At 43.6% G+C, this 12,602-nt stretch overlaps 1 protein-coding gene and 1 non-coding gene across 5 annotated transcripts in view; one reads left to right on the top strand and one right to left on the bottom strand.

Annotated features, from left to right (window-relative positions):
• The window catches only part of LOC119161271 (arylsulfatase B), a 150,798-nt gene that overhangs the window by 46,405 nt on the left and 91,791 nt on the right, over positions 1-12,602 (bottom strand). The gene's annotated exons all lie outside the window — the stretch shown is intronic.
• On the top strand, positions 6,364-6,436 carry TRNAI-UAU (transfer RNA isoleucine (anticodon UAU)). Its single transcript has one exon. It is a non-coding gene; the product is annotated as a tRNA-Ile (tRNA).

The raw sequence follows: 12,602 nt of genomic DNA, 5'->3' as shown, positions 1-12,602 counted from the left end.
TTGCCTGAAGTATGCCGATGAGCGCCAACTAAAGTGTCAGTGTAATATCAGTAATATATCTGCTAAAATTAGCAATTGATCTGGAGAGGCATTCCTGATGTTTTCTTCGGAATTACCAAAATTCGCTCATTTTAGTTTTAAAAAAAAGCTTTCGAATGTTTAGCAAGAGTACGGCAATCGATTTAGAAATATATGGAAAACATTTGTCCTCTTTCAACTTTGTTCGTGTCAAGGAGGTGTGTTTTTACGGCGTAATGGCTGTCTGACACCGGAGTACATAAAATCGGCTTCCTGATATTGAAGGCTGTTTCTGTGTTTTTGTGATCATGGTCGGTTTCCGAAGCTAGTAAAAATATTCTCGTGTACTCGCAGACTGTACAGAATTTAACGAGTACCAGTGTCTTCAGTGTCCTCAGATTCCGTGCCGCTCACATGATTTGCAGTTCCCGTGTGTAAATATTTTTTGCTCAATTATGCAGGAAGCAATCAGCTGAACCCTTGAGTCGTAAGTGAAGCTGATGAACGGTTCTTCGAAGATAGTGAACAGTTGTTCTCAGAGGCCCCACTTTCTTCGTTTGTCGTGCATCGTTTTAGAGCATTCTGGGCTTCATTTCGAAGCGCTTTGCTTCAAACTTGAGTGCTGTCGATTTAACATGATCTGTCTTCTTTTGTTTTATTTTTGGTGGCTCTTTTTATGCGCGTTTCTTCTTGGCTTATTTTTTCAAAGGATGGGCAATAAACCAGAAACGGTAGCTTATTTTGAATACATCAAAAAATAAGAACTCAAGTGTTTTTTGTTAGTTTCACCTGCTAGAGCTCTGTGAAAAAAAATACACTAACTCAGCAGTGCTTGCATCAGAATTGAGAATTCCTCCATATAACCGGCGCACGACACGACGATCAAAATATAATAAAAAATAGAGGAGCAAACTCATTTAAACAAATATTAATACATCTTACTAACATTGCGTCCGGACGAAGTAAAAACATTCGTAAAAAGTGCCCCGCAAAAGCTCCAGATAGCGGGAGTAGAAAACCTGCGAAAAAAAGCTCCCGAGGTTCCACGCCTTCACTCGTCACTTCGGCTGGCCTGCAGAGCGATTACGTAAAGACCGGTAAAAAATGCTCCGGTGGCGCCATGCAATTACTCCGGCTGGCCAGATTGAAATATCAGTGAAAAATGCTCCGGGTGTGCCACGCAATTGCTCCGGTCTGCCACAGTGAACACTTTGCTCCAGAGGTACAGAGCGAAAATTACTCCGAATAGGGGGTTCGAAAGAAGTCAAGCGTTTTACTCCCACCTCGTAGTAATTTTTTTACGGTGCAGCTCGTCAGAAATTACCAATGACACATTCAGGGTTGATTACGGCTACTATCTGAGAGTGGAAACATCGCTTTTTGATTTCGACCCACCAGAACGTCAGGCGTCTGACGTGCACCGAATGTATTTCCTCGTTGCTCATTATGATAACACCCGACGTCCACGAAGATGATGTATGCAGCTGACAAAACTGAACTGTGCTTGTGTTGTGGTCACCTCGTAGAAGAAAGAGTGCGCTGCATCTGTAAGCTGGGAAAGGTGGGGTTTTTGGAAAAGAGCAGACACTTACGTCACCTACACGGGGTGTTCTGCGTTTACAAGTGTGATCCCGAATTCGGCTGCCAATTTTAAGGTTTGTTTTGAAAGAAAACTTAACGAACAACTGTTGTATAATTCGGCACATATCACCGTAGTACGAACGTTCACATATGTTCAAAGTTTAATTCAAATAGGTGAATATTGAAAAAAAAACACCGGAGTTCCCCTTGGTATATGGGCGAAATGCTTTGTAACTTGCTATGCATCCACTACATGCCCACTGTGTTGTCTTAAGGGAATACACGCAGTAATTTGTCTGCCTTTTTGCAATGGGTGGTCTGATTTAAATCACGGAGCTATTATGATAATCACATGTTCTGACACACGATGACAATACACGTCTGCACCACGCAATATTACTGCAATATTACATGTTGTGTTGTGACACCTGTATAGAATACGCGTGTGTTTGTAAATCATGGACGTTATTTCCACTGCATTTTCAAGCAGAGGAAGTCATTTTAACTGTATTTTCAAGCGGGCACGTGGCTGTGAGGCAGAACACCTGTTTGCCACGCAAATCGCTTGGGTTTTATCTTCACTCGGATCCGCCAATGTTTATTGTTTGTTTTATTTGCATCTTGTTATTTTGCGTCCGCACACAGGGTGATAATTTTTCGCTCACAACCAACAACGCCTACGTCCACGCCGACACCAACAAAGGGATTTCTGCAAAACGAGCTCCTTAACGGTATTCCGTTAAAAGAATGTTTGTCGGCAAGAACAGCACATATTGGTCACTATTTGAAGGGCAGCTAAGATGCACTTAAAAAAAAACAAAGATGCTCCATGACGTACGCAATTTCATGGCGTTCATATATATATTATCAAAATTTTTTTAAAAGTACTCAGAATAATCACCAGCATCGAAACTGAAGATGTTCACCACGTTGAAGCGAGTTTCGTTTCCGAAGCAAGTAAGGCTGTTGACTGTAATTGAAAACGCTTATTAATTATATAGAACGGGCTTTGTGATGTCGCATTTGATGAAACTTTCGAACTCAAGGTAAAACGAAAATACGTTTATTGCACCATCATCACTGAGCCTTTACTGCCGTTAGGTCAAGTCAAGTGAGGTTGACAATTTAAAGATATTAAGGCACTTGAGGTCCTAATTTCTAGTTGCATTATACGCGTCCAAGTGAACCGGGTGTTATTAGCGCAAATGAAAGTCAGGACATTAAATTTACTCTTGGGATCCGGATATTAAGATTATAAACGGTAAACGACAATTTTAACTCTTGTTCTTGACAAACAAGTGTGTAACATTGCGTTCACAGCTGCATGATATGCGGTATCTAATACGTTTCGATGTGATATTCACTATCGACCGAAGGCTGTCACGCAGGACATGACCATTGTGCACTGACTGTATACATTCGACTTGATTGATTGATTTGTGGGGTTTAACGTCCCAAAACCACCATATGATTATGAGAGACGCCGTAGTGGAGGGCTCCGGAAATTTTGACCACCTGGGGTTCTTTAGCGTGCACCCTACATTCGACTTCATCAGAACATAAAATGAATGAAAAAAAAAGATGATATTATATATGTGTTTGGATATTCCGAAGTGTCTCCGCAGCCTATTGCAGAAATCAAATGGGACAAGACAAGGCGTCTAACTACCGACCTGAGCAAGCATCTCTTTTTTTTTCTCGAAAGCTGCTTCACTTGCATGCAATAAAAGGGAGACCACAGAACATGCAATTTGCGCTATTTCGATTTAGGAATATAGATTAGCGAATGCATCACACTGCAATAAAAAAAAATTCATCTCAAGCTGCCTCTTGAATTGAAACTACCGTGCACGTCAAAAAGGTCCTTGAATATATATACAGTCTCAAGGGGGAAAAAAATTCGGCTGCCAGAGCCGCGAGATTGGGACATTCCGGAATTGGAATGACTCTGGAATCATTCCACAATTTCATGACCCCGGAATGGAATGACGACCACACTTGGAGGAATGAATGTAGAATGGAACTACATCAATTTCCGAAAATAAAGAGCTGCCCTCTTTTCTGCAATACCCCCCCCCCCCCTGTCTATAGACACATGGGTACCTTTGACCGAAACAGCAGCTGATATTTTACCAATTCAGCTACTATCCTTCGACCTTAGTGGAGTATTTTGCGTACTTTTGCAGTTCATAATGCGTATGATGACGTCAGCTTTACGGGGCGTTCATTCTTAACTCGATAAAAATATGAAAATGTCCTTCCTTCGTTCATGAGTTACAAAAAATTAAATTGAACTGCCCAGCTATTTCCGGAATGAAGATGAGGTAAGTTTTTTTTTCATTTCAAGGAATTCAAGGGAATGAAATCGGGACAAGTTCTTATTCGCCAGAATTAAATATGAATGCAATGGAGGCGCCCATTCTGCAACACTGCACGCGACGCTGTTTTGACCGAGCACGTCTATATCGAGCGAGCCAAACACATTTAATTTTCCAAAGCAAGGGTAGCCGACGGAAATTATTCAAACAAACAGCGTTCTCGGGGCAACTGCAATTAAAAGACGGGTGCTCGCAACCCAGCGGAAAAGCTGGAAGTCATGGGCATAGCCACATTAATAAGCAATGAACGAGCATATTTTTGTATGCTCTAAAACTCAGCTGCCATGCAGCACGGCGGTGCGCCGGGCGAGGCGCCATTGTTTAGGTTTTCACGCAGTAGACGAGCTATGCTTGCCACTATGTTTGCTGTGTATATGTGATTGGTGTTGTTTGGTGTTCCCTGGCCTTCCGCGTACTCGTATGTCGCATTTATTTACTGCGGCGTTAGAATTCTACTCTACTACTGCGTGTTTTGACTTCTAAATGTACCCAGCCAACAAGTTCAGTTCCATCAAATCAACAATGATGAACCATGCAGATCACGGTAGCTCTAATCGCACAAACAACAAGCTCAACGACGAAAATTTTCGGTAAGATTATGTTTGGCATCTCATACCCCAGTTGCCAGACTTTGGGGTAGTTGTTGCCAGACTGCTGCCAAATTAGGCGGAAAAATTTGCCCCTGTAGTTGTGGCTTCTCTGCGAGAGTTTGGTGTCGTCCGCGGGTCATTTCGCCAGTGCATGAGCTACGTTGGCCATTTTAATTAACAAAATGAACGTAAACCGCGCGTTGCGAAATTCGGGGCGGCGAATTCTTTTGCTGTGTGCGCTGCTGTGCAACTAGGAGATTGTGTCTCAGAGTTAAGGAATCAACGATGCGTCGTCCGCCGTGCATTTCGCGAGTGTGTGCGATGAACTTGTTCGCGAGTGTGTGTGTGACGTAATTAATGGAATAAATCGCACGTTGCAGAAATCGGGGCGCGTTTTCTTGCTGTGTGCGCAGCTCTGCAATCAAGAGATTGCGTCTCAGTATTAGGGACGACGGGTAAATTGGATAGAGTCGCAGCAGGCGGTGCGCTGCCCACCCCCCTCCTTTTTTTCACAGCTCATCACACCGCGTCGACCAGCTGTAGCATGTCCGACGTACCCCAATTATCCAGCCTCGGCACGTGTATTCTTCATATGACACAAGTCCGAACGATATGTCTTGTGTTGACACAGCTAGAGGAAGCGTAGCGTCCCACTACGCGCCACGATCAGCTGTGAAAAAAAAATAGGGGGGGGGGGGGGGGGCAGCGCACCACTTGCTGCGACTCTATTCAGTATACCCGTCGTCCCTAATACTGAGACGCGATCTCTTAATTGCACAGCTGCGCACACAGCAAGACATGGCGTGAAGCCCCATCTACAGCTGATCAGTTGCCATTTTATGAACGTATGGGCTTCTAAGGAGCTTTCGCTACCAGTCTATATACCTTGCTATACACAGCTTTCACAACTCTCGACACAAATCAGTAAGGCGAAATGCGTATGCTGCCCCCAGAGAGGCGCATTCAGACGCCCATCTCGGACTCTATGCGTGAACGCTAATCACGTTAGCGGTTGAATTAGGTTTATTGCGCCCTCCGCTGACAGCTCTGGAAGGTCGATACGCATATTCTGCACCGCTCATCAAACATCTCAACATGTTTATACGCATGTCCAGACTTGTCAAGTTTGTTTAACAATCCTGGTGCTGTACATTTCGTCCATTTAATTTCTTATTACGCTGGGATTGTGCTGGAAGTTCAGTGCGCCGACGTAGTCAAGAGCGCTATGACCTCATTACTCGCCGTTTCTTTGCGTGTCTCAACGCGCTCAGACTACGTGGACATGTCTATGATCACGCTCCTGCCACTGATCTATCGGCCACCCTTGCTTTGAAAAACGGAACATGCCTGGATGCTCGCTATCGGCGTGCTCCCGAGTAACAGCGCCGCCTGCCGCAATTTTGTGGCTCTGCCCACGGTTACTTTACCCATCTTTTTTTTTTCGATGCGACTGTACGTATGTAGCAGTATAATCTAGCAACGTTGCTATGTACAACGTCACACTCCTTGTGACAAGTACCATGGCAGTTAAGTGGACAACCAAATGTTCATGATCATTCCATACACAATGCAGCGTAACACTGAAGTAATAATCCTTGAACTCTTTCTACCCACACAATTGAAGAAATATTGCGGAACATGACGTTCACAACATGGTTCAAATTTACCAATCTCGCACACAACTGTTCGAATACTTCGCAGTCACAAGTGCTTGTGGTATAGTAATATATATTATTGTTTACAGTGACTTATATGGATGTGTATACCTAGTGCCAAACTGGCAATAAAGAAAAACGGTGCTTGTGGTGTAGTGGTTGTCACATCCGCTTTATACGCGGAAGGTCCCAGGTTCGATCCCTGGCAGGCACACGTTTATTTTTTGTTTTTTAGGACGCGTTTCCACATATCAACTTATTCCGGGGACATTAGCCATTATTTTCTTACCAGTGTAAGAAGATATTCTCTGGAACTCTAAAATAATCATATTCAAGAATATGTCAGTGACATCATCGAAACAGCCGAATATTTCTTCGCTTTTTCTGCGCAATAGAAGGGGCCCATTAAAATGTCCCTCAAGCAGTTACAGCCTCCACGACTAAAGAACCCTTGCGGCACGTATGACGCAATATCTGATGTTTTTAGGCCTTCACAGCAACCAGTCTGGCACACGGCCACAGCACGATGCCTTTTTTTCACCCGTGCTTATGGTTTAGTGGTCACATGGCAAATTCTAAAAGTCGGGAATAAAACCAGAAATCTTGGGGTGTAGTCATTATTGAATTCCACTTCCGGCCACCACAGCGTATATTCAACCAAAAACGTCTGCAGACCACGCAAGCACTTGCCAAACTAGAGTTCCTGTATAAAGTAACATATACAGTAACTCCATGCCACACTGCCTGTCCGGACGGACGGATGGATGGATGGATGGATGGATGGATGGATGGATGGATGGATGGATGGATGGATGGATGGATGGATGGATGGATGGATGGATGGATGGATGGACGGACGGACGGACGGACGGACGGATGGGTGGGTGAATGCGTGGATGGGACAAACGGACGGATGGACCCACCGATAGACGGATGGGTCATTCGATGGATGGATGGATGGATGGATGGATGGATGGATGGATGGATGGATGGATGGATGGATGGATGGATGGATGGATGGATGGATGGATGGATGGATGGATGGATGGCACGGACGGACGGATGCATAAATGGATGGGACAGACAGACGGACAGACGGGTGGACCAACCGATGGATGGATGGATGGATGGATGGATGGATGGATGGATGGATGGATGGATGGATGGATGGATGGATGGATGGATGGATGGATGGATGGATGGATGGATGGATGGATGAATGGATGGATGGATGGATGAATGGATGGATCTGGCTGTGCCCTTTAGATTGGGCGGTGGCTCCCACCACCAACCATAAAGTTAACTACTATCACTATGTTTTGAAGGAATGAATTTAAACAGGTGGAAATAACCACGAGGAGGCTAACTGATTGGGGGCTACAATCAAAGAGAGAGTGAAATTCAGTCCTTCATTTAGGGTTTAGGGACAGTGAAGGCAAAATGGTCTTTAAGCAACTGGAAATAAGCACGAGAAGGCTAACTGGTTGGTGGCTACAATCAAGGAGCGAGTGAAGACCATTTTGCCTTCACTGACCCTAAACCCTAATTCCTTCAAAAATTTCGCCCCATTATCTTGTACTATCTGGTGGAGCCCTTTACAGAACATTAGCATATGTTCAGCCATTTCCTCCTCCTCTCCACACGTACTACATGGCATGTCGGAGCTTTCGTATTTGGTTCGGTACGTCTTGGTCCGCAATACTCCAGTTCTGGCCTGTAGCAGCAAAGAACTACCCCGAAAATAATCATCACTGTCCCGAAACTACCCCGAAATCATCACTGTCGCCAGTGATGATTTCGTAAGCATTCCAACCTTCCACGGGTCCCTCTCTGTTTACTTCACCTTCTTCCCGATATTTCCTTTCGGCTTGGCAGTCTGCAGTTGTCTAAATACTTGCTTGAATTTTTGAGTTCACTTCTTCCATTCATTATCAATATTCTTTATGTACAAGTACCTGAAAACGTTCCTAACCCAACGCTCCTTTCCCGTTTTTCAATATCGCACCTCAAATTATATCTTGCTGCTAGCTTCCCTGCACTCGAACAATGTCCATCCCATGTCACCCAGTACGCCCTTATTTGGAGTCTTCCCGTGTGCTCCCAAAGCAAGTCTACCTGTGCCACATCATTTGATTTCCAATATTGCTTCAACCTCTTACCTCATACACAGACCGCATTTCCGAACGTCAAACCGAGGACCATGACACCTTTCCGAATCCCTCTCACAACATCACACTTATTGTAGTTCCACAGTGCCCTATTTTTCATTAAAGCTGCATTCCTATTACCCTTAGCCATTACGTAATTTTCGTGTTCCCTTAACTACAAAGCCCAGTTATTCATCCATACGCTAGAGTATTTGTAGTTATCCACTATTTCTCGCATGACGTCCTGTATCTTATGCTCACTGCCTTTGTTATCATTAAAAATTGTGATTGCCGATTTTTCACAGCTGAACTTCAAATTTAACCTATCTCCTTCAATACCACAGATGTCTATCAATGCCTGCAGATCTTCCTTGTTTTCGGCAATTATTACTATATCATCTGCATTTATTAACGCTGGGAATGACTGCTCAACGTGTTTCCCTTGCTCGGCAAATGAGAAGCTGAAGCCAAGTCTACTCCCCTCTGATTTGGCGTCTAGTCCTTGTAGGTACAGCATAAATAACGAAAGTGACAAGGGACATTTTTGTCGAAACACGCTTTGTATCTCTATGGGATCAAATACCTGTCTTTCTCTTTTCATAACTACCTTGTTAATTCTATAGATATCCTCTAAATGATTAGTTATTCCACCTTTCACATCTAGTGTGTCCAGTATTCCCTACAATTTTTCTTAAATCACTCTATCGTAAGCTCCCTTGATATCTGAAAATCCCAGCCACAGGAGCCTGCGTTTTTTTTTTTCCGCTATTTCAATACACTGCATCAATGAACACAGATTGTCCACCCCCTCCTTCGTTTGCGGACCCCATTTTGTAGTTCTCCCAGCACCTCCCTATTTTCTATTCATATCTGTAGTCATTCCTTTACTATCCGCATCACCAGCCTTTAAACTACTTATGTCACTGCTAAGGGACACTTCTTTGTATCAGCTTCATTCCCCTTTTCTTTATAGATCATGCTCATTCTGCTTAGTTTCCTCCCATTGGGGGATTCGCCATCTGTTATTGCTTTGCTCGCTCCCTCTCTTAATGTTTGCTTAGACTTTGGTCTTAGTTTTCTTATTAGCATAATTGGGATGCCGTAAGGGCCTGTTTATGTGCGATTATGAACCCTCTTCTCTGCCGTTTCCCACTCTCGTTGTCCCATTGGAGATGCTGCGCTAATTGGTCCATCCTCATCCGGCATGGTGCATGCAGCTGCTTTTTGATATTGAAATTTTTCTGTCATCATTTTTTCTTATATATTCCATTGCTTCATCCCCTTCTAGCTTAATCTTTTGAACTGTAGTTATAAACCTGTGTTCCATGCTTGTCTTATTACTCAGGGAATCGAGATGGTTCCAAAACTTTGCAGCTGCCTTTCTATCATGTTGGTTTACTTCCGCCATCCATTGGGGCCCCTTTTTTTTAATAACTTCACTAATCAGATTTGACGATTCCCTTCGGCAGCTCAAAAAGCTATCCCATTTTTTTTACATTATCTTCAGGTTCACCCCTCTATTTAGCACACCTGTGTTACCTAGAAGCTTCTTGGCGTCTTACTGTGGCTCTCTTAACTTCGTCATCCCACCAGCTCTTCGGTTTCTGTCTCCTTCCGGTTGATTCGATTTGTACCTAAGCAAGCTCTAACTGAAACAATAGAGTTAGATTTGAGTACGTCCGTTCTGCTTTAGTATCTTCGTGGATTATTTTCTCAATCTTCTTAGTTGCTGTTTCCATTTGCCTTTCTGAATAGATATTAATATGTGGTTGCTAATAATGCCTCCTTCCAATTTTCATTTCTCTTCGAAAACTCTGCTTGATACGTTTGTCATCACTTCCTAAGCTTATGGACCCCAATTCATCTATGTTCATCACCTTTAGCCGATCGCACAACCTATGTGACATTATTGTGAAATCTATTGTCGACTGCAGCCTTCCCTACCTCTTATGTTATTTGCCCTTCGCACTTCTGGGTACTGTTGCAAATGATTAAATCATGCCTTTCTCACATATTCATTAGCATTCTCCTTGTTTGTTCAGTATATCCATCGATATTTTCTATGCGTGCATTCATATCTCTTAATAAATTTACCTCCCACTCTTCTTCTAGTTAATCAATGTCATTCTTTATGCACTGCACCATTTCTTAGTTTTCCTCTCTGGCTTTTAAATGCGAAGCGTTTTAGTGAACTTCGGCGAGTTTGGCCGTATCTATCTATCTATCTATCTATCTATCTATCTATCTATCTATCTATCTATCTATCTATCTAGCTAGCTAGCTAGCTACCTCACCTCCGGCTTTTAGCTCTCCTGGCTGTTTAGATAATCGGACCATAGCAAATTGTGTATAGCATAACATGAATGTATGACGAGCCCAACTGACTAGTCATAACATGAAAATCATGATATATATGTCTTGAATGTCAAAATTTACATGTGATGGTCTTGCTGCTTCTGCGATGGTTTTGTTCACGTGACATATCGCAAAACTGGTGTACTATGACGTGACTGCATGGTGAACATAAGTGACAGGACCTCACGTGGAAATCATGACCTGCGTGTCATGTAAGAACATGATTACATGCCTGGAATGTAGGCATGTTCATGATGCGCTCGTGGTCATTTGGCTAACTTCCCATGCACCAAATTTGGTATTACGTGACGTGATTGAATCATGAAATTAGATAAGTGATCCAAACATGGTTATCATGACATGCGTGTGATGTAAGAGCATTACTACAAGCCACGCTTATGATGTGCTCGCGGTTGTTTCCCTAGCTCCACATACACCAGGTTTAGTATTACGTGATGTGAATGAATGATGAGGGTATATGACTGGTGCAAACATAATAATCATCATATGCATGCTATGTAAGAACATGACTACATGCCATGCTCATGTTGTGCTCGCGGTCGTTTCGCTGCTGTTTCACATAAATCAATTTGGGTATAATGTGACGTGAAGGAATGTCAAAAATATATGACTGGTCAAACATGATAATCATGACATGCGTGCCATGTAGGAACCTTATTACATGCTACCCTCCTGGCATGCTCACGGTCGCTTTGCTAGCTCCACATATACCAAACTTGTTATCGCGTGACGTGAATGGACAACGAACAAAAATGCCAGGTGCAAACATGATAATCATGACACGGCAGTCATGAACAGCATAACTTACATCCGCCTCCTAACGTTGTGCTGATCTTAAAGTGACATTTTAACCTTCCTCATTCGTGCTTCGCTCATCATCAATTCTCACAATACGTGGGATCGGCCAATTTTGCCCCTGTCCAGAGTATAGAAAACCTAGGAGCGTCATCTGCCCTGCCACTTTCCCTTTTAGCCCTCAATGTTCCCAACACTCCTGCTTGACCCTTTACCAGTCTGTTCTTTTATGAATAAATACCAGCCTTCTTTTTGCTGCCTTCTGTTCAATTACAATAACTTCATGCATAGTCTGGATCACAAGGTAGTTGTTCTGTGTCCCTACTATGTGTTTCTAAAAACCCATATACCATCAGCTTCTTGTCCTCTAGCTGTTCTTCTATCTCTCGATCCCCACTTCAACCTATTTCTGCCCCCCCCCTTCATGTTAATATATCCTAAGTCTGAGTTTACTCGGTCCTCGTGCCTACGTGGATTTGTACCACGGACTCTACTTGTCTTTGATATATTGGCGGCACTTTCGGATTGTATCTGTCTATACCACCTGTCAAAGAGTCCCCCTGGTTGTTTTCCTCCTTACTAGCCATCCTGGACCCTGAGGGGTCCGAATGCCACCCCCCCCCCCCGAAAGCTACTATGCGTCTGGCAATTCGCCAACCCACTTCATGACATAGCCTCCTATCGAAGTAAATTCTGTCTCGTTAAAACCCCCGACCTATGCACCTCTCTGTTTATTTCGACTATTTCAAAGCATTTATCTTGACTCATCTGCCATATCTCTTTGTTTGCGTCGACAACCGCTCTTTACAGGTGGCCGTCACGAAGCGGTACCTCCGGTATCGTGCATACCGGAGGTACCTGTACTTGAGGGGAAATGGCGCGCATGTCATCGACCGCTTTCGCCAGTGTGGTCGCTATAGTCTGGCCGCTTTTTCGTTAAAGACATTGTTTAGACCGCTGCAATTATCACGAGGTTTCGTCCGTTAGGTGAGTTATCAGTTTTGAGCTCGCTTGCCTCATCATTGATTCTAGCTTATGTCCTGGGAACGTCCCAATTGAAAT

This window comes from Rhipicephalus microplus, chromosome X (assembly GCF_043290135.1).
Source record: "Rhipicephalus microplus isolate Deutch F79 chromosome X, USDA_Rmic, whole genome shotgun sequence".
Classification (NCBI taxonomy): Eukaryota; Metazoa; Arthropoda; class Arachnida; order Ixodida; family Ixodidae; genus Rhipicephalus; species Rhipicephalus microplus.
This window is presented reverse-complemented; position numbering and strand designations above follow the sequence as displayed.